Consider the following 26,102-nt stretch of genomic DNA (forward strand, 5'->3'; position numbering starts at 1 on the left):
ATCAAGATCAAAAGCTTCTGCACAGCAAAGGAAACAGTTAAGAAAACAAAGAGGCAACCCACGGAATGGGAGAAGATATTTGCAAATGACAGTACAGACAAAAGGTTGATATCCAGGATCTATAAAGAACTCCTCAAACTCAACACACACAAAACAGACAATCATATTAAAAAATGGGCAGAAGATATGAACAGACACTTCCCCAATGAAGACATGAAAATGGCTATCAGACACATGAAAAAATGTTCATCATCACTAGCCATCAGGGAGATTCAAATTAAAACCACATTGAGATATCACCTTACACCAGTTAGAATAGCCAAAATTAGCAAGACAGGAAGCAAGATGTGTTGGAGAGGATGTGGAGAAAGGGGAACCCTCTTACACTGTTGGTGGGAATGCAAGTTGGTGCAGCCACTTTGGAGAACAGTGTGGAGATTCCTCAAGAAATTAAAAATAGAACTTCCCTATGACCCTGCCATTGCACTACTGGGTATTTACTCCAATGATACAGATTTAGTGAAAAGAAGGGCCATCTGTACCCCAATGTTTATAGCAGCAATGTCCACGGTCACCAAACTGTGGAAAGAACCAAGATGCCCTTCAACGGATGAATGGATAAGGAAGATGTGGTCCATATACACTGTGGAGTATTATGAGAATTCTTTATACATTTTAGATATGAGTCCTTTGTTAGATACATAGTTTATAAACGTTTTTTCCTGGTTTCTAGCTTGTCTTTTCATCCTCTTAACAGAATCTTTTGTAGAGCAAAAGTTTTAAATTAATTTTTAAGTTTATGTAGTGCTAGATTCAGAAGATTTTCTCCTATACATATTCTAAAGTTTTATCATTTTGCACTTTATATTTACATCTGCAGTTCATCTTAATTATTATAAAAGGTGTGAACTTTAGGCTGAGGTTCATATGTTCTTTTTTGTGTGTGCCTGTGAATATCAAATTGCTTATCAAATTTGCTGTTTGTTAAAAACACTATCATTCCTATATTGAACAGCTATGTAAAAACAAAAATTTTGAGCATATTTGTGGGTTTATTTCTAAGTTCTCTATTCTGTTCTAATGACCTGTGTGTCTTTCCCTCTTCCAATGCCACACTGTCTTCATTACTATAGTTGTATAGTAAACCTTAATAAGCAATACTTGTTTTGTTCACCATTGTATCCTCAGCCCCTTGAACAGTGCCTAGCAAATTGTAAACACACAACATTTTAAAATATTGTTGAGGTGGAGCTGTTCTGGGTGAGAATGACATTATGAGTTATGTTATCTAATAGAAATTTCTCCAATGATAAAAATTTTCTCTATCTGCATTATCTAATATGGCAGTCACTAGCCACATGTGGCTTTTGAGCCCTTGAAATGTGGCTAGTGTAACTGAGGAGCTGATTCACAATTTTTATTTAATCTTAGTTCATTAAAGTGTAAATAGCCACCTGTGGGTAGTGGTTACTGTTTGGATTGCACAGGTCTAGAGGGTAGCCATGAAAGAGGGTAACTAAAATGGAGACATTAATAAATCATTAGGTTTTAAAAAGTAAGGAACTGCTAGGCCAAAGTTTCGGATGTGTCAGCCAAGTGAACAGTGATACTCCCAGGAATACAACATGAATATTGGCAAGAATGGTTATGTGTTAGGGAGTGCCTGGGTGGCTCAGTTGATTAAGTGTCTGCCTTTAGCTAGTCATGATCCCAGGATCCTGGAATCGAGCCCCATGTTGGGCTCCCTGCTCAGGGCAAGGCTGTATCTCCCTTCCCCTCTATCCCCCTCCCTGCTCATGCTCGCTCTCTCTCTCTCTCTCTCTGAAAAAAATAAATAATTTTTTTTTAAAGAAAGAAATGAAAAACTATGTGTTAGAGGCTAAAAGGCCAGGATTACTTCGAGGGTATGACCAGTACCTAGGCAACAGAAACAAGGTATGGTAAGTGATTGATTTTGCTGGAAGGTGTCTTAGCATTGTATTTCCAGGAGGGCAGAGGAACAAAGGCCTGGAAGCTTTCTCAGAAAAGCAGGAGGAGGGGCACCTGGGTGGCTCAGTGGATTAAGCCTCGGCTTTTGGCTCGGCTCGGGTCACAATCTCAAGGTCCTGGGTTTGAGCTCCGCATGGGACTCTCAGATCAGCAGGTAGCCTGCTTCCCCTTCTCTGTCTGCCTCTCTGCCTACTTGTGATCTCTCTCTTTCTGTGTCAAATAATTTCTTTAAAAAAATAAAGAAAAAAAAAAAGCAGGAGGATGCAAGTCCCTCTTTCAGTCCCTAGAGATGAATGTCCTTAGCAAAATTCCAGAGTCAACCAGGGCAAGGAGGAGCAAGTAGCATTTGGTGAGCCGGAGAAGGAACACATAGGAGAGCTTCTTTCTCATTAACAAAGGATACGGTGGACACAGTGGACATCTTTGGGAAGGAAGGGTGTCATGGGAAGAAAAGCTGGGGAGAAGTAGCACAAAGTAATATGAGAATATGAGAGGTGACTGCAGTAAGGTTGCCTGCCCTCCAAAATGCTGAGGAGGAGGCAGAGCTGGTCTCTTGGGAAAAGGTTCTGTTGCCCTGACTACCAACAGCATAATAGAGTATTTAGCTTTTGAACCTTTTTTGAAGAAAAGTGAATTTTTGTAATCGATGTATGTAACCATACATACATTGTATGTATACAATGTTTCATATATATGAATTAATCGTTAAACACTACATCAAAAACTAATGATGTACTATATGGTTGCTAACTGAACTGGATTTAAGAAAAAAAAGTTACCCTTCAAAAAAAAGTCAACATTTCATGTAATAGATTTTTTTTATTGTGGTAAAATGTGCCATTTTAACCATTTGAAAGTGTACAGTTCAGGGGCACTTGGTACAATCATAATGAATAATATTATTTATTTATTTATTCATTTATGTATTTATTTTGCATGATAAATTGGATATATGATCCGTTTTTATTTTGGGGTTTTGATTTTTTTTAATTTAAATTCAATTAGCCAAGGTACAGGGCATCATTAGCTTTTGATATAATGTTCAACAATTCATTAGTTGAGTATATCACAAAGTGTGCATGATATGATGAATACATAATTTTAAACAAGAAAATGGGGGGGTGCACCTATGATGATGGCCAGTAATGGGAACCTGGTGGCTTTCACTGTTCTCACAGTTCCAAATGCAGTGAAAATATAGGGTTGGGCTGCTTCAGACTAGGTGCTGGCTGAGGTACATGTGATCTTGAAGCATCTGGTGGCTCTTGTTTTTAGGCTCTGAGTTGGGTGCCCATCCTTTTAGTTCACTTAAAGAGGAAGCATAAGTCAATGTCAGTCTAATTCCTTCCTTCTGCCTCTGAAGAGGCCAATAACATACTATTCTGAGCCACAGAAGTTAATGCAGCCACTACTAGCCTTGTTTCCCAAACTAGAAAATGAAGTAATGACTCTGGGACTATTACTATTACCATATATCATATATATATATATATATATATATATATATATATATATATATGTGTGTGTGTGTGTGTGTGTGTGTGTGTGTGTGTGTGTAACATATTTGCATACTGCCTGGCACATAGTATCCTCTCAATAATTGGTTGTAATTATCATTATTATGTATGGTCCTGATCCAACTATGCCTTCTATTAGATCTATTAGAATGGAGGATGTATCCCTTCTGTTCAATTGTAATCATGTTAAGTGCAAGGACTGTGGGTATTCATTTTTTTGTATCCTATAGGTCCAGCACCTAATAGGAAGTGCATATGCATTTGTTGAATGAAATAATTGTTCTTTTATGTCTACTTCCTTCTTTCTCCAACCCTAGACTGAGTCTACATGAAGAAGTATGTTTGTTAACACAAGTTTTGGTGTTAGACAGGTTTGAATTTTGGTTCTGCCATTTACTACCTCTGGGACCTTTAGCAAATTACTTGACACTCAGCATCTCATATATAACATGAAGAAAATAAATATATACTTCACAGAATTAAACAAGAAAATATAATGCATAGAAAACCCTAAATAGTCCATCAGAAAACCATTTGAAGTAACAAGTTCAGTGAAGTTGCAGGATACAAAATTAATACACAGAAATCTGTTGCATTACTGTACTAATAACAAAGTGGGAAAATAAATTAAGAAAACAATCTACAGTTGCACCAAAAATATTAAAACATCCAGGAATAAACTTAACTAAGAAGGTTAAAAACATGTATTCTGAAATCTATAAATACTGATGGAAGAAATCGGAGACAACACAAACAAAATGGGAAAGCATACAATCCTCGTGGATTAAAAGAATTAAATTGTTAAAATGTCCACACTACCCAAAGTAATCTACAGATTCAAGGCAATCCTTATTAAAATAGCAGTAGTATTTTTCATAGAACTAAAACAAATACTATTAAATTTTCTAGGAAACCACAAAAGACTCTAAATACCCAAAGCAATCATGAGGAAGAACAAAGCTGGAAGTATCATAGTCCCAGATATCAAACTCTACTACAAAGCTGTAGTAATCAAAAGTGTATGGTACTGGCACAAAAACAGACAACTGGATCAATGAAACAAAATCGATAGTCCAGAATAAACTCATGCCTAGATGGTCAACTAATCTATGACAAAGGAAGCAAAAATATACAATGGGAAAAAAAAGAGACAGTATCTTCAATAAATGATCTTGGGAAAACTGGAAGCTATATGCAAAAGAAAGAAACAGGACCCCTTTCTCGCACCATACACAAAAATAAACTCAAAATGGATTATGGACCTAAATGCCGAGATATGAATCATAAAAGTCATAGAAGAAAACATAGTAATCTGACTTCAGCCTTAGCAACATTTGCCTAGATAGGGAAAAAGGGAAAAAATAAGCAAAAATAAACTCTTGGGACTATACTAAAATAAAAATCTTTGCACAGTGAAGGAAAGCATGAACAAAATTAAAAAGCAAACTACTGAATAGTAGAAGATATTTGCAAATGATAAGTCTGATAAGGAGTTAATATTCAAAATATACAAAGAACTTACACAACTGAACACACACACAAAAACAAACAATCTGATGAACAAATGGGCAAAGAAACTGAATAAACCTCTTTTCCAAAGAAGACGTGCAGATGGCCAATAGACACATGAATATATGCTCAACATCACTCATCATTAGAGAAATGCAAATCAAAACCACAAAGAGAGGGGTGCCTGGGTGGCTCAGTCTGTTAAGCATCTGACTTCAGCTCAGGTCATGATCTCAGTGTCCTGGCATCTGGCCTGTGCTAGGCTCTACACTAAGCAGGGTGTCTGCTCATCCCTCTCCCTCTGTACCTCCCTCCACTTGTGCTCATGTGCTCTGTCTCTCAAATAAATAAATAAAATCTTAAAAAAAAAAAAACCACAATGTGATACCACCTTACACCTGTCAGAATGGCTAGGATCGAAAATATAAGAAATAACAAATGTTGATGAGGATGTGGAGAAAAAGGAACCCTTGTGCTCTACTGGGAGAATGTAAATTGATACAGCCACTTTGGAAAACACTATCAAGTTTCCTCAAAATATTAGAAATGGAAATATCACACAATCAAGTAATGCTACTACTGGATATTTATCCAAAGAAAACAAAAACCTTAATTTGAAAGATACATGCAGCCCTATATTTATTTCAGCATTATTTACAATAGCCAAGATATGGAAGCAACCTAAAAGTCAGTCCATAGATAAGTGGATAAAGAAGATATGGTAATACACACACGCGTGCGCACATGCGCGCGCACACACACACACAACTGATTATCACTAAACCATAAAAGAATGAGATCTTGCCATCTGCAAACAACATGGGTGAAACTAGAGGATATTATGCTAGGTGAAATAAGTCATACAGAGAAAGACATACACTGTATGATTTCACTTATATGTGGAATCTAAAAAACAAACAAAAAAGCAGAAACAGACCCATATATACAGAGAACAAACTGATGATTGCCAGAGGGCAGGGGGATGGGAAGGATGGAGAAAATGGGTTAAAGGTAGTGGGAGGTACAAGCTTCCAGGTATGAAATGAATAAGTCATTGGGATGAAAGATACAGCACAGGGAATCTTGTCAGTGGTGTACTGGTGTTGTATGATGGCAGGTGGTAGCTACATCTGTAAGCACAGCATAAGATGTGGAGTCACCGTGAAACTAACCTGAAACTAACATAACATTTTGTGTCAACTCTACTTCCATAACAAAGAGTAAAGAGCAAAAGAAAATACAGTAAAACTGCCTGTCACAACTAAGTGCTTGAACAGTAATAATTTCTACTACTACTATTATTACTATTATTAATTATTATCTGTTTCTTTTGGGAAAGGAGCCATACCTCCCTGACCCCTTCTGATGATGATTACAGAATGGCTTGGTGAGGAGTGTGACATATTCACACAGGGAATGAGACTTTTTCAAGGAAGATTTCCAGGCGTTGGAAAAGCAAGAATGAGACAAGTGGGCAAAAGAAACTGAATCGACCTTAAATACAACTGGGAAGCATGTGACATTTGTTTGTGGTGTTGCCCTTCCTTGCCCAGGTCATTACCACCAATTTAGGCTTTTACTCATATGCCCAGACCAGGGCTGGCATGTTATTTGACAATGCTCCAGAACCTTCCCCTTTCCTTTTCTCACCACCAAAGCTCACTTGCTCTGTATGTTCTAGACTCTGGGGAACAAATCAGAAACTAATCTACTAATCTGAGGTCAAATGTTAATGGGCTGCTTCCAGGTTCTTGTTTTTTCATGAAAGAGACTGACTTTGGTGAAAATTACAGGTCTGAGGGGGGTAGGTAGGGAAGAATCGGGCAGATCTTTAGTCAGAGAAAACTTTCCCATGCTGCATAGGACAACTGTTTGCTCAGCCCTTGGATGGAGTGAGCCTTGAACAGAAGAAAAGTAAAACCAAGTGGAATGGGCACATCCTTCCCAGTAAACTCCTTTGATGTCCTCAAAGGGCTAAGAAGCACTTCAAACACTTTGAAGTAAACACTTCAAAGTTGCATCCATTCCCTTTAGCATTCACACCCATTATCACAGTCTTTTTTTAAACCCTTCTGAGGCTTCTCCAACCCCTGCCTGCCTCAGATCCAGAGTCTGTTTCCACCTATAGTTGCCATCAGCTGGTAGACCAAACTCTACAGCTCCCACCATCTTTTGGCCTCCATTTGAATTGTAGGCCTGCCTCTCTCCAATCACCTACCACCAGTGGGCATTTCTCAATCACTTACTGTATATAAGATTTGTCATTCCTCCTAGCTACTATTTAGATTATGTAATGTGTGGGCTTTTATGCACTGTGCCACTAGTTATCTCACAGAAAGAGATCTATTTGGGCTATTTACCCTCAAAAAGAGATATTTTTCAATTGATTTACACACCTGGTTCCTTTTTCTTTTTTAAATGTGCAAACACTAGAATGATCAACCATTCTTGCTTTCCCAGGACTGAGGAGTTCCCTGGGATGTTCAGGAATCAAAAGTATAGACAAACTGGGAGGGCTGATTACCCTTAAACATTTATTGCCTGCCCACAGTTTACCTACAATGACCTTGGGCACTGATGGTTTGTCTTCTGGGTCAGCCTTAAATGAATTCCAGGGCAAGTAATGATTCAAGGCAGATAACTGCTGCTTAAATGTTTAACAACCTGATCTCTGGTGGGAGTGGGGAGAGCTCTATATGTTTCATTTGCTGAGTTCTGTGGTATAAACACTGCCACCGTAGCCAATTTCAAGCCACAAAGGTGATGTTATTGAACATGTACTAGAGAAGAGAAGCAGAGTACAAGACCATCATTTAACATTTCCACCACAAGCTTCTGAGGAGCAAGATGGCAGAGGAGTAGGAGACCTAAATATCCTCAGGTCCCAGGAATTTGGTTAGATAGTTATCAAACCATTCTATACACTTACAAATTCAACAGGAGCTCAAAAGGAATAAGAACCACAATTCTAGGAACAGAAAATCGACCACCTTCCAGAAGGTAGGACAGGCAGAGAAGTGAATCCGAGGTGATATACGGGAAGATAAACCGCAGGGGGAGGGGCTGGCTCCCAGCAAGTGGTAGAGCAGTGGAGCACAAAATCAGAACTTTTAGAAATCTGCTCCACTGAGGAACATCACTCCAGAGCCTAAGCAGTGGGTGGAGCCCTCCCAGAGACAGTGTGGTCTCAGGACCCACAGGGTCATAGAAAGATCAGGGGTGCCTGAGTGCAGCAGAGACCCCAGGTATCAGAGTGAGGAAACCAGCTGCAGGGATGGAGCTGAGGAGGGGCTCCCAGCTCGGGGTTACCTTAAACTGTGATCCGTGGCACAATTGGACCACTGCTTTTTGAGCAAGGACCCCACAAGCAGCAGATATGGTGAGACTCATCTTCCTTCTCCAAAGGGAGTGGTGCAGGAGCATGACATGACTCTGCTGGGTTTGGAGACTCCAAGTGGGGCCGTGCGCCAGAGATAGAAATGCTCGGTCACAGCCTGGGTGACCTCGGAGTGCAGTGGTAGACCAGGGAGAGAGAAGGGATTGACCACTTTCTCTGAGGGTTTGCTGAGGAGTGGGGCCCCAAGTTCTTGGCTTTTATGGGGCTGGAGATTGGGAGACTGTCATTTTCAATCCTGTCCTCCAAAGCTGTACAGAAAGAATTCAGGGAACAAAAGCTCCCAAGAGTGAACCCAAGTAAATTGCTAAGCCTGGCCCCTGGCAAGGGTGGTGCAATTCTGCCTCAGGCAAAGACATTTGAGAATCACTGCAACAGGCCCCTCCCCCAGAAGATTAGCAAGAACATCCAGCCAAGACGAAGTTCACCGATCAATGAGAACTGTAAAACCTCAGAAAAACGGGAATACAGCAGCTGGAACTCATGGCTTTTTTCCATGATTCTTTAGTCTTTCAAAGTTAAATTTTTTTTTAATTTTTAATTTTTTATAAACATATATTTTTATCCCCAGGGGTACAGGTCTGTGAATCACCAGGTTTACACACTTCACAGCACTCACCAAAGCACATACCCTCCCCAATGCCCATAATCCCACCCCCTTCTCCCAACCCCCCTCCCCCCAGCAACCCTCAGTTTGTTTTGTGAGATTAAGAGTCACTTATGGTCTGTCTCCCTCCCAATCCCATCTTGTTTCATTGATTCTTCTTCTACCCACTTAAGCCCCCATGTTGCATCATCACTTCCTCATATCAGGGAGATCATATGATAGTTGTCTTTCTCTGCTTGACTTATGCTTAGCGAAATAAGTCAAAGTTAAATTTTTTTAATTTTTTTTCTTATTCTATTTTTTATGTTTCCTCTTTCCTATTTTAACCTTTTTAATTATTTTATCTTATCAATACCTTTTTAAAAATCTTTTTAAAATTTTCATTACTATACTCATACTCTATCTCTTCATTGTATTTAATCTTCTTTTTTGTATACATACAGGTTTTTCTTTCTTTAAAGTTTTGGGACACAGTTTCTTCTAATAGATCAAAATATACCCGAAATCTAGCATAAGGCTTTGTTCTAGTCTCCAGCCTGATCAAATTTTTTCTTCTTTTTTTTCTTTTTTCAACCAACTTCTTTTTTTTTTTAATTTTTTTAATTTTTTATAAACATATATTTTTATCCCCAGGGGTACAGGTCTGTGAATTGCCAGGTTTACACACTTCACAGCACTCACCAAAGCACATACCCTCCCCAATGTCCATAACCCCACCCCCCTTCTGCCAACCCCCCTCCCCCCAGCAACCCTCAGTTTGTTTTGTGAGATTAAGAGTCACTTATGGTCTGTCTCCCTCCCAATCCCATCTTGTTTCATTGATTCTTCTCCTACCCACTTAAGCCCCCATGTTGCATCACCACTTCCTCATATCAAGGAGATCATAGGATAGTTGTCTTTCTCTGCTTGACTTATTTCACTAAGCATGATACGCTCTAGTTCCATCCATGTTGTCGCAAATGGCAAGATTTATTTTGATGGCTGCATAGTATTCCATTGTGTATATATACCACATCTTCTTTATCCATTCATCTGTTGATGGACATCTAGGTTCTTTCCATAGTTTGGCTATTGTGGACATTGCTGCTATAAACATTCGGGTGCACGTGCCCCTTTGGATCACTACTTTTGTATCTTTAGGGTAAATACCCAGTAGTGCAATTGCTGGGTCATAGGGCAGTTCTATTTTCAACATTTTGAGGAAACTCCATGCTGTTTTCCAGAGTGGTTGCACCAGCTTGCATTCCCACCAACAGTGTAGGAGGGTTCCCCTTTCTCTGCATCCTCGCCAGCATCTGCCATTTCCTGACTTGTTGATTTTAGCCATTCTGACTGGTGTGAGGTGATATCTCATTGTGGTTTTGATTTGTATTTCCCTGATGCCGAGTGATATGGAGCACTTTTTCATGTGTCTCTTGGCCATCTGGATGTCTTCTTTGCAGAAATGTCTGTTCATGTCCTCTGCCCATTTCTTGATTGGATTATTTGTTCTTTGGGTGTTGAGTTTGCTAAGTTCTTTATAGATTCTGGACACTAGTCCTTTATCTGATATGTCGTTTGCAAATATCTTCTCCCATTCTGTCAGTTGTCTTTTGATTTTGTTAACTGTTTCCTTTGCTGTGCAAAAGCTTTTGATCTTGATGAAATCCCAATAGTTCATTTTTGCCCTTGCTTCCCTTGCCTTTGGCAATGTTCCTAGGAAGATGTTGCTGTGGCTGAGGTCGAAGAGGTTGCTGCCTGTGTTCTCCTCAAGGATTTTGATGGATTCCTTTCTGAAATAGAGGTCCTTCATCCATTTTGAGTCTATTTTCATGTGTGGTGTAAGGAAATGGTCCAATTTCATTTTTATGCATGTGGCTGTCCAATTTTCCCAACACCATTTATTGAAGAGGCTGTCTTTTTTCCATTGGACATTCTTTCCTGCTTTGTCGAAGATTAGTTGACCATAGAGTTGAGGGTCTATTTCTGGGCTCTCTATTCTGTTCCATTGATCTATGTGTCTGTTTTTGTGCCAGTAACATGCTGTCTTGATGATGACAGCTTTGTAATAGAGCTTGAAGTCCGGAATTGTGATGCCACCAACTTTGGCTTTCTTTTTCAATATCCCTTTGGCTATTCAAGGTCTTTTCTGGTTCCATATAAATTTTAGAATTATTTGTTCCATTTCTTTGAAAAAGATGGATGGTACTTTGATAGGAATTGCATTAAATGTATAGATTGCTTTAGGTAGCATAGACATTTTCACAATATTTATTCTTCCAATCCAGGAGCATGGAACATTTTTCCATTTCTTTGTGTCTTCCTCAATTTCTTTCATGAGTACTCTATAGTTTTCTGAATATAGATTCTGTGCCTCTTTGGTTAGGTTTATTCCTAGGTATCTTATGGTTTGGGGTGTAATTGTAAATGGGATTGACTCCTTAATTTCTCTTTCTTCTGTCTTGTTGTTGGTGTAGAGAAATGCAACTGATTTCTGTGCATTGATTTTATATCCTGACACTTTACTGAATTCCTGTACAAGTTCTAGCAGTTTTGGAGTGGAGTCTTTTGGGTTTTCCACATATAGTGTAATATCATCTGTGAAGAGTGATAATTTGACTTCTTCTTTGCCAATTTGGATGCCTTTAATTTCCTTTTGTTGTCTGATTGCTGAGGCTAGGACTTCTAGTACTATGTTGAATAGCAGTGGTGATAACGGACATCCCTGCCGTGTTCCTGACCTTAGCGGAAAAGCTTTCAGTTTTTCTCCATTGAGAATGATATTTGCGGTGGGTTTTTCATAGATGGCTTTGATGATATTGAGGTATGTGCCCTCTATCCCTACACTTTGAGGAGTTTTGATCAGGAAGGGATGCTGTACTTTGTCAAATGCTTTTTCAGCATCTATTGAGAGTATCATATGGTTCTTGTTCTTTCTTTTATTGATGTTTTTCAACCAACTTCTTACCAATTCCTTTTTTGGAATCTTACCCTTTATCCTGTTTACCCTTATTTTTGTGTGTGTGTATATATATTTATATATTTTTTTTCTTTCTTTAAAATTTTGGGAGGTAGTTTCTTCTAATACACCAAAATACACCCAAAATCAAGTGTGTGGTTCTGTTCTATTCACAAGTTTTTTTTTCTTTTTTCCCCTTTTCTTCTCCCCCTGGTTACAGGTTTCTTCTGATTTGGTTAGTGTATATTTTTCTGGGGTCATTGCTACTTTTTAGTATTTTGTTCTCTCATTCATCTCTTCTTATCTGGATAAAATGACAAGGCAGGAAAACTCCCACAGAAAGAAGAACAAGAGGTAGTACCTGGGGCACCTGGGTGGCTCAGTGGGTTAAAGCCTCTGCCTTCGGCTCAGGTCATGATCCCAGGGTCCTGGGATTGAGCCCCGTGTTGGGCTCTCTGCTCAGCAGGGAGCCTGCTTCCCCCTCTCTCTTTGCTTCCCTCTCTGCCTATTGGTGATTTCTGTCTGTCAAATAAATAAATAAAATCTTTAAAAAAAAAAGAGGTAGTACCTATGACTAGGAACCTAAACAATATGGAAATTACTAATATGTTAGAACTAGAGTTCAGAATGATGATTATCAAGGTGTTAGCTGGACTTGAAGAAAGCATGGAAGATAATAGAGAATCCCTTTCTGGAAAAATAAAATCCCTTTTTGGAGAAATAAAAGAATAAAGATGAAATTTTTAAAAAGCTATTAATAAGGTGCAATTAAAAATGGAGGCTCTTACAAGGATAAATGAGGCAGAAAAAAGAATTAGTGATATAGAAGACCAAATGATGGAGAATAAAGAAGTTGAGAAAAAGAGAGATAAACAACTACTAGACCACAAGAGAAGAATTCGAGAGATAAGTGATACCATAAGACAAAACAATATTAGAATAATTGGCATCCCAGAAGAAGAAGAAAGAGAGAGAGGGGAGGAAGGTATATTGGAGAAAATTATAACAGAGAAGTTCCCTAATTTGGCAAAGGGAATAAGCATCAAAATCCAGGAGGCACAGAGAACCACCCTCAAAATAAATAAAATAGGTCCACACCCTGTCATATAATAGTAAAACTTACAAGTCTCAGAGACAAAGAGAAAATCCTGAAAACAGCTCTGGACAAGAGGTCTGTGACATACAATGGTAGAAATATTAGATTGGCAGTAGAACTATCCACAGAGACCTGGCAGGCCAGAAAGGACTGGTATGATATATTCAGAGAACTAAATGAGAAAAATATGCAGCCAAGAATATTATATCTAGCTAGGCTGTTCATTGAAAATAGAAGGAGAAATAAAAAGCTCCCAGGACTAACAAAATTTAAAAGAATTTGTGAGCATCAAACCAACTCTAAGGAAATATTGAAAGGGGACCTCTAGGCAAAGAGAGAGCCTAAAAGTAACAGACCAGAAAGGAACAGAGACAATATTCAGTAACAGTCACCTTACAGAAAATACAATGACACTAAATTCATATCTTTCAATAGTTACCCTGAATGTAAATGGGCCAAATGCCTCAATAAAAAGACATAGCATATCAGAATGGATAAAAAGACAAGAGTCATGGTATACTGTCTGCAAGAAACTCATTTTAGACCAAAAGACACTTCCAGATTTAAAGTGAGAGGGTAAAAAACAATTTACCATGCTAATGGACATCAAAAGAAAGCTGGGGTGGCAAACCTTATATCAGATCAATTATTTTAAGCCAAAAACTATAATAAGAGATGAGGAAGGACACTATATCATACTCAAAGGGTCTGTCCAATAAGAAGATATAAGAATTTTAAATATCTATGCCCCTAACATGGGAGCAGCCAATTATATAAACCAATTAATAACAAAATCAAAGAAACACATCAACAACAATACAATAATAGTAGGGGACCTTAACATCCCCCTCACTGAAATGGACAGATCATCTAATTAAAAGATTAGCAAGGGAATAAAGGCTTTAAATGATACACTGGACCAGAGGGACATCACAATATATTTAGAACATTCCGTCCAAAAGCAATAGAATACACATTCTTCTCTAGTTCACATGGAACAATCTCCAGAATAGATCACATCCTGAGTCACAAATCAGGTCTCAACTGGTACCAAAGGATTGGTAACATTCCCTGCATATTTTCAGACCACAATGCTTTGAAACTAGAACTCAACCACAAGAGGAAAATTGGAAAGAACTCAAATGAGCAGCATGGAGGCTAAAGAGCATCCTATTAAGAATGAATGAGGTGACTAGGAAATTAAAGAAGAATTTTTAAAATTCATAGAAACAAATGAAAATGAAAACACAACAGTTCAAAATCTTTGGGATACAGCAAAGGTGGTACTGAGAGAAAAGTATATAGCAATACAAACCTTTCTCAAGAAACAAGAAAGGCCTCAAGTACACAGCTTAACCCTACACCTAAAGAAGTTGGAGAAAGAATAGCAAAGAAAGCCTAAACCCAGCAGGAGAAGGGAAATAATAAAGATTAAAGCAGAAATCAATGAACTAGAAACCAAAAGAACAGTTGAAAAAATCAAAGAAACTAGGAGCTGGTTCTTTGAAAGAATTAATAAGATTGATAAACTGCTGGCCAGACTTATCAAAAAGAAAAGAGAAAGGACCCAAATTAATAAAATCATGAATGAAAGAGGAAAGATCACAACCAACACACAAGAAATACAAACAATTATAAGAACATATTATAAGCAAGTATATACCAGCAAATTTGACAATCTGGAAGAAACAGGTGCATTCCTAGCTACCAAAACTAAACTACCAAAACTGAACCAGGAAGAAACAGAAAACCTGAACATACCCATAACTAATAAGGAGATTGAAGAAGTCATTGAAAATCCCCCAACAAACAAGAGCCCAGGGCCAGACCATTTAAAGAAGAATTAATACCTATTCTCCTGAAACTGTTCCAAAAAATAAAAATGGAAGGGAAACTTCCAAACCCATTTTATGAGGCCAGCATTACCTTGATCCTAAAATCACACAAAGACCCCATCAAAAAGGACAATTACTGACCAATATCCTTGAAGAACACAGATGCAAAAATTCTCTCATCCAATGGTACATTTAAAGGATTATTCATCACGACCAAGTGGGATTTATTCCTGGGCTGCAAGGTTGGTTCAACATCTACAATCAATCAATGTGATACAATACATTGATAAAAGAGAGAGCAAGAACCATATCATACTTTCAATAGATGCTGAAATAGTATTTGACAAAGTACAGCATCCTTTCTTGATCAAAATTCTTCACAGGGTAGGGACAGCAGGAACATACCTCAGTATCATAAAAAGCCATCTATGAAAAACCCACACTGAATATCATTCTCAATGGGGAAAAACTGAGAGCTTTTCCCCTAAGGTCAAGAATACAGCAAGGATATCCACTATCACCACTGTTATTCCACATAGTACTAGAAGTCCTAGCCTCAGCAATCAGACAATAAAAAGAAATAAAAGTCATCCAAATCAGCAAAGAAGTCAAACTCTTTTTGCAGATGATATGATACTTTATGTGGAACACCCAAAAGACACCACTCCAAAACTGCTAGAACTCATAAGGAATTCAGTAAAGTGTCAGGATATAAAATCAATGCACAGAAATCAGTTGCATTTCCATATACCAACAACAAGACAGAAGAAAGAGAAATTAAGGAGTCAATCCATTTATAACTGCACCCCAAACCATAAGATACCTAGGAATAAACCTAACCAAAGAGGCAAAGAATCCATACTCAGAAAACTATAGAGTACTCATGAGAGAAATTGAGGAAGACACAAAGAAATGGAAAAGTGTTCCATGCTCATGGATTGCAAGAACAAATATTGTGAAAATGTCTATGCTACTCAAAGCAATCTACACGTTTAATGCAATCCCTATCAAAATACCACCAATTTTTTTCAAAGAAATGGAACAAATAATCCCCAAATTTATATGGAACTAGAAAAGACCCCGAATAGCCAAAGGAATGTTGAAAAAGAAAGCCAAAGTTGGCGGCATCACAATTCCAGACTTCAAACTCTATTACAAAGCTGTAATCGTCAAGACAGTACGGTGCTGGCACAAAAAGAAACATATATGTGATCAATGGAACAGAATAGAGAGGCCAGAAATAGACCCTCAACTCTATGGTCAACTAATCTTTGACAAAGCAGGAAAGACTGTCCAATGGAAAAGAGACAGTCACTTCAACAAATGGTGTTGGTAAAATTGGACAGTGACATGCAGAAGAATGAAACTGGGCCATTTCCTTACACCACATAAAAAGTAGACTCAAAATGGATAAAAGACCACAATGTGAGACAGGAATCCATCAAAATTCTTGAGAAGAACACAGGCAGTAACCTCTTTGACCTCAGCCATGGCAACTTCTTCCTAGAAATATTGCCAAAGACAAGGGAAGCAAGGGCAAAAATGAACTATTGGAACTTCATCAAGATCAAAAGCTTTTGCACAGCAAAGGAAACAGTTAACAAAACCAAAAAAAAACAACCAACAGAATGGGAGAAGATATTTGCAAATGACATATCAGATAAATGGCTAGTATCCAAAATCTATAAAGAACTTATCAAACTCAACACCCCAAAAACACATAATCCAATCAAGAAATGGGCAGAAGACATGAACAGACATTTCTGCAAAAAAGACATCCAAATGGCCAACAGACACATGAAAAAGTGCTCAACGTCACTCGCCATCAGAGAAATATAAATCAAAACCACAATGAGATACCACCTTACACCAGTCAGAATGACTAAAATTAACAAGTCAGGAAATGACATGTTGGTGAGGATGCCCAACATACAACAGAAGTGAAAACCTCAAGAGCACAGATAGTAAAATGTAGCAAAATAATTAGGAAGTGGTGTGTTCAGCATATTTATGATCATTATTTTAATACAAATTTATTTAATTGCAAGTTTATATCATTTAATTTCTAATAATGGCTTTAATAACTGACTTTCAAACTTTCTGAAAATGTAACCACCAATATTCATGAGTCAGTACAAACCAGTTCCAGCATGTCATTGAAAGAATCCTAGGGAAGTCACTCCTTTTCACCATGTCCATGTCTCTTTCCCAGGGGTATGCCACAAATGATTGAAAATCCACCATTTACTTTATTCCTTTAATCTGACTTCTGCCTTTGATATACTAAGAAAAGCACTACATGGATTAAAGATACTTAAACTCTAATACCAGTCTTATGAATTTGCTCTGTGATCTTGCCCTCTTTGGACCCCAGGTTCCTTATCCATACAAGAAGGGGGTCAAACAACTGATCTTCTTAAATAAGTCTTTCAGACATGCTTGTGTGTGTGTGTCTGTGTGTGTGTATGAGCACATACATATGCATGTGTGTGTTTACAGCTCTATTAAATAAATATCTATTCACATAAAATAAGCTAAATATATTTAAAAAGAAAAATTTGATGAATTTTGACTGAAATCACCGCCACAAACAAGATAATGAACATATCCATCACCTCCAAATATTTTTGTGCTCCTTTGTAATGCATCCCTTCCTCTACCCAACTCTGTTGCTGGGTAACCACTACTCTGATATTATAATACTTTGAATTTTCTAGAACTTTATAAAAAACAGAATCATATAGTATATGTGTATTCGTTCTTATATTTATTATTTCATATCTTCTGCTTGTTTTGAATTAAAATTTTTCTTTTTTAAGTTTCTTATTGAGGAAGCTGAAGTCATTGATTTAAGATCTTTCTTTTCTAATATAGTCGTTTGGCGCTATAAATGTCCCTCTAAGCACTGTTCTAGCTATATTCTACAAATTTGTATGTCTCATATTTTCATATCACTCAGTTTAAAATACTTTCAAATTTTTCTTTTAGACTTACTCTTGAGAGATAGATTATTTAGAAATATGTTATTTTCCAAATATTCAGAGAATTTCCCATATCTCTTTCTTTTACCGATTTTTAATTTAACACCGTTGTGGTCAGAGAACACATTTCATATGACTTGAATCCTTTAACTTTATTGAGACTTATTATACAGCAGAGATATGGTCTGTCTTGGTAAATGTTCAACGTGGGTTTGTAAAGAATATGTTTTCTGTTGTTGGTGGGCTGAGTGTTGTGTAGGTGTCAATTAGGTCAAATTTATTACTTGTGTTATTCAAATCATCTACATATTTTTGCTTATTTTCTGTCTCCTTGGTTTGTCAATTAGTGAGAAAGATGTTGAAGTCTCTAAAATTGTGGATTTGTCTGTTTTTCTTTGCTCAGTCAGTTTTTGCTTCATGTATTTTGAATGTGTTATTTAGGTTCATATATTTTTGGGTTTGTCATGTCCTAATGACAAATTAACCACTTTATTGTTATAAAATAGCCCTCTGTATTTCTGATAATATTCTTTGCTGGCAATCTGATTTATCCAATAATATAGTCACTCCAGCTTTTTAAAAATCAGTGTTAACATGGTGTATCTTTTCCCTACCTTTTCTGTTTAACCTATTTGTGTTTTTATTTAAAGTGGGTTTCCTATAGCCAGCATATCGTTGTGGGTTTTTTTTTTAATTTTGTATTCTACCAATCTCAGCCTTTTAATTGGGTTGCTGTGAGACCATTAACTTTAATATGATTATTGATATGGTTCTGTTTAAAGCTACCATCTTGCTGTTTGTTTTTTATTTTTACCAACTCTGCTTGTTATCCAATATCTGAAAATGGCCATTTCATATATTTTGCCCATTTCTGAGTTGTTAATGTGGGAAGATGAATCCATTCACTGTTACTTCATCATTGCTGGAAGTAGAAGTCCGTCATGTTTTGTTTTTCATAGATTTGTTATTTATATGTGTGCCAAATATGTTCTTCCAGCTAATCACTAGTCTTTTCATTTTATTTATGGATTTTTCTTGTAAAGATTTTTTTTTTAATTTTGATGTCAAATCTTGTATTCTTTTCCTTTAGGCTTCTGTCATGCTTATATAAGCCTGCCCTGTATTTTATTCTAAATTGTCACATTTTGAAAAGAAGAAAAATAACTTCTTGGTATAAATCAGTTTTATTTTTAATATCAAGTTTATTAATTTTAAATTAATGCATGCACATGGTAAAAACATCAAGTAGAACAGAGGGTTATAGGTAAAAACAGAAATTCCTTTTCTCTCACTGCTCCTGCTCATCAAATTCCTCTTGACAGAGATAACTCTAGTTAGCAATTTATTGCATACATTACTCCACACATATTCTGGACATATACATACACATGTATATTTATTTTTGGATACAAACAAGACACACACAAACATACACACAGAGAGAGTTCTGCAATCTTTCATTCAATATTATATCCTTAAGTTCTTAATGTGACTGAATTTTACCAGATGTTTGTTTACTAGACTGACAGAGGGACCAGGGCAGTTAGAGAAGATGGCAGGGGATGTGCACAGGAAAAGGCATATTCGTCTCTGTAAAGCCAAGATTTAGCACAACACCTGGAACATAATAATTCTCAATAAATAAGTCTTAAATAACGAAAGGGAAAGAACTTAAACAAAGTCTTGACCATTCTTCTCAGTCCAGATGTGGTCTCCTGACTGAAAGTTATCATCTCCCAGGGTAGCCAGGAACAACACGTGATGATGGATGAGGACATGGAACAGCTGGACCTCTCACTTCCAGTAACTACTCACTACGTGTCCCTTCTCCTGTTAGCTTTACTATCTCTGGCACACACATTTCGTTCTAATGCACAGTTAACGCTGACTACACAGCAGGAAAATCTGGGAGCTCAAACACAGCTGTTATATTGCATTTATACCCTCCTACAAATAGCCACCATTCCAGTACCTACTGTGCGTGTGTTGGCACCATGTTGGGAACAACCGCCCTGCAAGGTTAATGTCAATTTACCCCCATTTTGAAGATGAGAAAATAGAAACTGTAAGAGTCTGTGTGACTTATTTAGGGTCCCAGCGCTAGTCAAGTAGCTTCCAGAGACAACGCTACACCTTAATCAAGTCAGCCTACCTTTCTGTCCAGCCCACACCACGTTCACCTATTTCATGGACTTCGTGCTGTTTTCTTTGCCTGGCATTCCCTCCCTCCACTCGTCTCATCTGGTGTTCTGTGGAAGCTAGGCAGAGAGAGAAGAATGGGGTCCTGTAGGAGTCGTGCTAGGCTATGTGATATGCTGCCAGGGGTGAAGAGGGAGTTGGCTATAGGAGTGCATGAATAAGAACAAACACATGAAGTAGGTATTAAAAGTTCAGAAAGGGAGCTGAACCTGGGAACTGGAGAGAACCCTTAGGAGCCTAGGGTACAGATACTGCTGCAGCTCAGGGAAACCTACTGCCAACATTTGTCTCTCGCTAGGCACTTTTAGTGAGCTGCTCACAAACATAGCCCTGTTGCCTACAGTCTTACAGCCTTGAGGCAATCTATCTCCCCTGTCTCAGTTCTGCTCATTCTCAAGGCCCACATCAAGTTGCACTTCCAGGAAGCCTTTCCCTATCAACCTGACTCATTCCTCTCTCTCTCTCTCTCTGGTGAATTATAGTTTTACTTAAAATCAGCACCATAAGACAGAACATGTGTTCATGTACCCTCTTGCCCTTTAGTCATTTCAAGTATCTTCTTTCTTCAAGTTGACTCACTCACATCTTTTTTTCTATTGTTTCCCTGCCTGGTCTGGGCATTGTAAATCCTGGCTAGATTCCAGTCCCAGTTTTCTCACTAATGAGCAGTGTGACCCACAGCTAGTCACAACCCCTCTGAGCCTCATCTTCTTACCTTTGAGGATTTCTGTGGAAACAAAGTAAACTTTATAACACAATATATGAATGTAAGGTATTATTGCTGAAAACATTTGAACTAAAGTGCATCTGCCTTTCACATCCTACTTAGTGGATGATTCTATGTAACAAATAGCTATCACTGCCACTTGATTCACACTAGGGTCCTCAGCAATGATTAACAGGATTTGAACAAGAATATTGCACAACTGTTAAAGATGGTGCCAGATTAGGGGGTGGGGGTCTATAGGCAGCCGATTCAGGGGCTCTCCTTGGAAACTACCAGGTGATTCCAGGCTTGTTCTTTTTTTTTTTTTAAGATTTTATTTATATACTTGACAGAGAGAGAGATCACAAGTAGGCAGAGAGGCAGGCAGAAAGAGAGAGGGAAGCAGGCTCCCCGCCAAGCAGAGAGCCCAATGCAGGGCCCGATCCTAGGACCCTGAGATCATGACCTGAGCTGAAGACAGAGGCTTAACCCACTGAGCCACCCATGCACCCCAGGCTTGTTCATTTTTAAAGCATCCATCTTTCTGAATGTTTCTTCACGTAAATGATCTGTGTCAATGCTATGAAAAATGAAAAGTCCTGTGTCAAGTCAAGCCAACAGATGCCTTCACTAGTTTTCCTGTCCTCGGGGATAAGACTCCCATTCTACTTGCTCCCAGCACCACTCAGTTACTTCACCTGCTCAGCCAGCTACCTCCTCCCTCAGCCTTGGCTGCTCTCCTTGAGAAAATGCTTTGCTTCCTCTTGGACTCTCACTCTCGTCCCACACTGCCTTTGTCCAAGGCCCTCCTGCATTAGCCCATTAGTTCCTGCTCCTGTATATGTAACCTCTTCCTCTCTACTGGCTCCTTTCATTCAGCCTATACATCTCCCTATCCTCAACAAATCCAAGAAGGAAAAAGAACAACTCCCTCCTTCCTGCAGTTCCACAAGTCCTCCCAGCTACAGCCCCACATCTCTCCTCCTTTTCACAAATTCATTTATTTTTTTGTTTGTCTATGAGAGTGAGTGAGCAAGCACAAGCAAGGGGAACAGACTTCCCACAGCAGGGAGCCTGATCCTAGGACCCTGAGATCATGACCTAAGCCAAAGACAGATGTTTAGCCAACTGAGCCTCCCAGCTGTCCCCTTTTTGCGAACTTCTAGTCTCTGCTCCTTCTCCCCTTCCTCATCTCCAGTCTCTTCAAGTCATGGCAGTCTGGTTTGCAGCCCCACCACACCACTGATACAGCCCTCGGCAGAATCACCTGCAGCCCCACCACACCACTGATACAGCCCTCGGCAGAATCACCTATGGCCTCCTAATGACTAAATCCAATGGATATAGGTTTCAGCACTCATCCTTTTGGCCCTCTCTGCTGCATTTGACACTGTTGAGCAATTCTTCATTGAAACTCACTTTTCCCATAGCTTCCAGAACATCGTTTCTCTCCTGGGCTTTCCTTTCCATACCCACCTCTTAAAAGTTGGTATTGCCCAGGGCTAATTCCCCAGAGATGTTCCTCAGAGGTTCTTCTCTTCTCACTCTCCCTAGAGGATCTCATTCATTGTCATGGCTTCAGCTATCATCTCCAGGGCATGCTCCTATATCCAACTGCCCAGCTACTAGAAAACTTCCTACAGTGTCCAGCAGGCACTTCAAGCCTCACATGTATTTCCACAGTTAAAACCCACTGACTACAAAAGAAGGTACAAGCTCTTTCAAGTGTGCATTGAGATAAAGATTTTAGTTTTTAGTGCATAGAAGCTAATCTTTACTTAGCAAAGTAAAATGAGTAACCTTGGTAATTATAGAATTATAGGGTAAGTAGACATTTAATGTCATGGAAGTGTAACAAGACCTTGAGAATTTTTTTTTTTTGAGTGATGTAGCAAAAGCTGTCTAACCTCTTGATGTGTAAAGCTCACTGTTGGGAAGAAGTGAGTCAATATGCTTAGGAAGCCCAGAGATCTTCTGGGAGTTAAGAGACCAGTTACTCTCAACACTTTCTTTCCAAATTTAGAATTAGGGACATGCATCAAGGACCTTTATCCAAGGTCCAGTGCCTGGGAAAGGCAACAGGCCAATAAAATAAAATTATCTTGAAGAAAGAAAAAGGTTCAAGTGGGGACCCTGACTCAACTCAGGGGCCCACCCACACCTTTGTGGGACAAGGGCAGGTCTCCTATATATATATACACCTGTGGCTGATTCCAGAAGTTCCTCTAGACCCAACCACCCTGACACATGCAATACTTTAGAGAACAATGGCTGCATGTTTGCATGTGGATTAATGGATTTGTAATCTCAGAGCCCCAGTATGATGGCACTGCAGGGCTAGCAGGGATCCAGACCAGACAGCATATCAGTGTCTAGTAACCAAATTTCTGTGGGACTGGTTAGGGTCCGTTCTTAACATCAGCCCCCTGTGGCAGTGAGAAACAGAGAAGCAGGGGGAAAAACTGGCTCTATCATAGTGACCAGTTTTGAAAAGGTGAAGAGAGGACTCAAAAGGCACTACTACTAGAGTATGCGAGAGAAAGAGAGCAATGACTGAGTTGGCACTCAGAGCTCTGCTAACAGGTCTTACTAACCACAGATGGCATACAAGGCCTTGCCTACCCCACCTCCCAGTCTCACTTCTTGACACGTTCTGTTTTGTACTTTATGCTCCACCAAGAGCAAATTCCTTCCCATCCCTTTCCCCATCAATTATCATAAACCATGCAGTTTATTGTCTGGCTACCTTGTTCAAGCTATTTCCTGAGCATGGGCCACCCTTCTTTATCCTTACCCTCATTTCTCCAGGCAATAGTCCTGAGACTTAACTCAGGTAGTCTTTCCTCCAAGAAGCTTTCCCTGACCCTCTTGGACTAGGTGAGTTGTCTCCTGCCAGGACTCTCTTAAGACCACATGATCACCCTATTATATTCTTCAGTTTATGTGCCTATCTCTACCACTAAACCCCCTGGCCCCTGAAGAGCATAGACTATGTCTTGTGTCTTATTCACTCTTGTCTCCTAGCACCTGGCACATGTGTCTAGCACATAGCAGATATTTAGCAAGTACCTGTGGAATGAATGAAGATGAGCTCTGCCACTCTAAGGCCACAGCCTCTTTTGTTCCTTGACCTGAATGTCTAGACACGTAGCCTTTATTGAACATGTCATTAACTGTCCCCTTTCCTTGCCTCCAGATGCTCTAAATTACTAACTGGTCTTCTGTATGTATTTATATATGCAAAGCTAAGCCAGGAACATTATGGGTCAGGAGAGAATACAATGAGGAAAAAGATTCAGCCCCACACCCAAGGAGCTCTTAGAAAATAACCTTCTTCCTCCAGTCTTTGTAATTTACAGCTGAGACCCCCCCTTTTAGAAGGATCTCCTGGAATGATACCCCCTTTCAATCCCACCACAACATTAAATCATCCATAATTTCCTTTTACCTTGCTTGGTAAGTAAATATTTCCATTAATTACAGTGTTGTTTATCTTACATATACTCTAAAAATCAAAATTGATTTGAGGTAAGTGAATGGTGTCTATTCTGTGAGTGTGTGTGCATGTATGTCCTTTATTTTGTATTCTGAGCCATTACTGCACATTGTTATCAACTTGTCGGCTGACAAATTATAAGGGTTTGAAGGATGCCCCCAAAACAGAATGGAAGCACATTGGTTAAAAGGCAAAGAGCAAGAAATACAGGAAACAGTGTAATAATTTACAATAGAAAGCAAATAATGGCATCCCATCCTAAAATAATTTCTCGTCACTGCCACTTAAGACCTTTGCTGAAGCATACACACTACGGAGTGCTACCACATTAAATTACTCAGTACTTGAAAAAACACTAGGATTGTTCATTAAGCTTATTCCAACCTGTTGACAACATAGACTGCAGTCACCTCTTTTGAGAAAGACACCATGGAATGGAGGTCCCTAAATCTCTGAGGCTCATCGTGTTGTGAATGATTCTCTCTTTCTGGGCAGTAATCACCGTGCTTTCAAGCCTTTGAAACTAACACACTTCACTTTGCTAGTAGAGAACCAGCTTCTGTTTCAGCCAGATTTGTAATCAGGCCTTTATGTTGTTTTCATTTACACTTCAATCCGTCAAATTGGCTTTGAAATGTGGAATTTTTGCACTCGGCCTTTATTTTCCACTATGTGTTCCAGTTCTGAATGCCAGAAATGAATGGCCATTTGGTCACTGGTTAGCTGCCAACACAGCATAGCTGTATCCTAATTAAGAGTGACTTTGTGTGTCATGCCAGCCTGCTGAGCTGGCAGATGGGCATTGACCAGAAAGAATCAAGACCTCCGCTTCATATAACTGCATCATTACAGCTTCATTTCCTTGAGTCTTGAAAACTCTCAAATGTAAATATTTAAGATCCCTGGCAAGTATAAGAAGAGTAAAAGGGAAAGAATCTAACACTTATGGAGTACCACCTATGTGCCAATGGTTGTAATTGGTACATTTATAATTAACATTTCACTTCATTCAAGACTCCTGTTAACACCAGATAGCCAGGTACTAGTATTAGCTCCCTTTTACAGACATGGATACTAAAGTTCAGGGAGGTTAAGTAAGCATGGTCATATAGCTAGTGAATGCTAAACCCAGTATTTAAGCCAGACCTAACAGAATCTAGATATGGTACTCTTTTTCCTATGCCATGCTGCTTCTCATAGTAGTGAGATCCAGTGCTGTCCAGTGCTGCCTGTTCTCTGCCTTGAGCCCTGTCCCTGTGTCCAAGGAGGAGGCCTACTTCTCATTTCACTTACTCTGATATTTTGCCTAGGCATGGCTTGCCCTCAGTTTTTCTTCTTTCCTCACTTCGATGGGCTATGATCAAACCCAACATGTCTTTCTTGACCCCCTTCCTTCTACCTCCCTCCCACTCACCATAGTAACTTACTAGAATGTCTGTAGTTTACATATTGGCTGAATCAGTGCATCACACAGCATTTGCATTCCAAAATCTTAAGGTGGTTTCCACTTAGGTCTAGCAATGTTAGGTTTCATTTCTGTTGACAGAGACAAGGGCTCCACAGCACACAACTGTGAGATGACAGTGTGATAACTTATGAAGAATTGTGGATTCAAGAAAGAAATCAGTTTTACCCCGAGTTCCACAATGAACCTCCATTTCATACAGAGCTGGGAATGAGAGCCCAGGGACCAAAGAGTTGCTGTGCACTTACCACAAGGTCTGCAGTTTGCAGGAGGGGTCTTTCAGCCCTTCACATCGCACCTGCATGCCCTCATCCCCTGAGGCATTATCACTGAGGTCAAGGTCTCTTAAGTACTCATTAGTGTAGAGCAC

At 39.0% G+C, this 26,102-nt stretch overlaps 1 protein-coding gene across 1 annotated transcript in view; it reads right to left on the bottom strand.

Annotated features, from left to right (window-relative positions):
* VSIG1 (V-set and immunoglobulin domain containing 1) overlaps positions 1-26,102 on the bottom strand; it is a 111,937-nt gene extending 85,835 nt beyond the window's left edge. Inside the window, exon 1 of the mRNA XM_045068303.1 lies at positions 25,981-26,102. The gene's annotated coding sequence lies outside the window, so the exon portion shown is untranslated. The remainder of the gene's footprint in view (positions 1-25,980) is intronic.

This window comes from Mustela putorius, unplaced genomic scaffold, assembly GCF_011764305.1.
Source record: "Mustela putorius furo isolate JIRA1106 unplaced genomic scaffold, ASM1176430v1.1 tig00003901_pilon_pilon_pilon, whole genome shotgun sequence".
NCBI classification, from domain to species: Eukaryota; Metazoa; Chordata; class Mammalia; order Carnivora; family Mustelidae; genus Mustela; species Mustela putorius.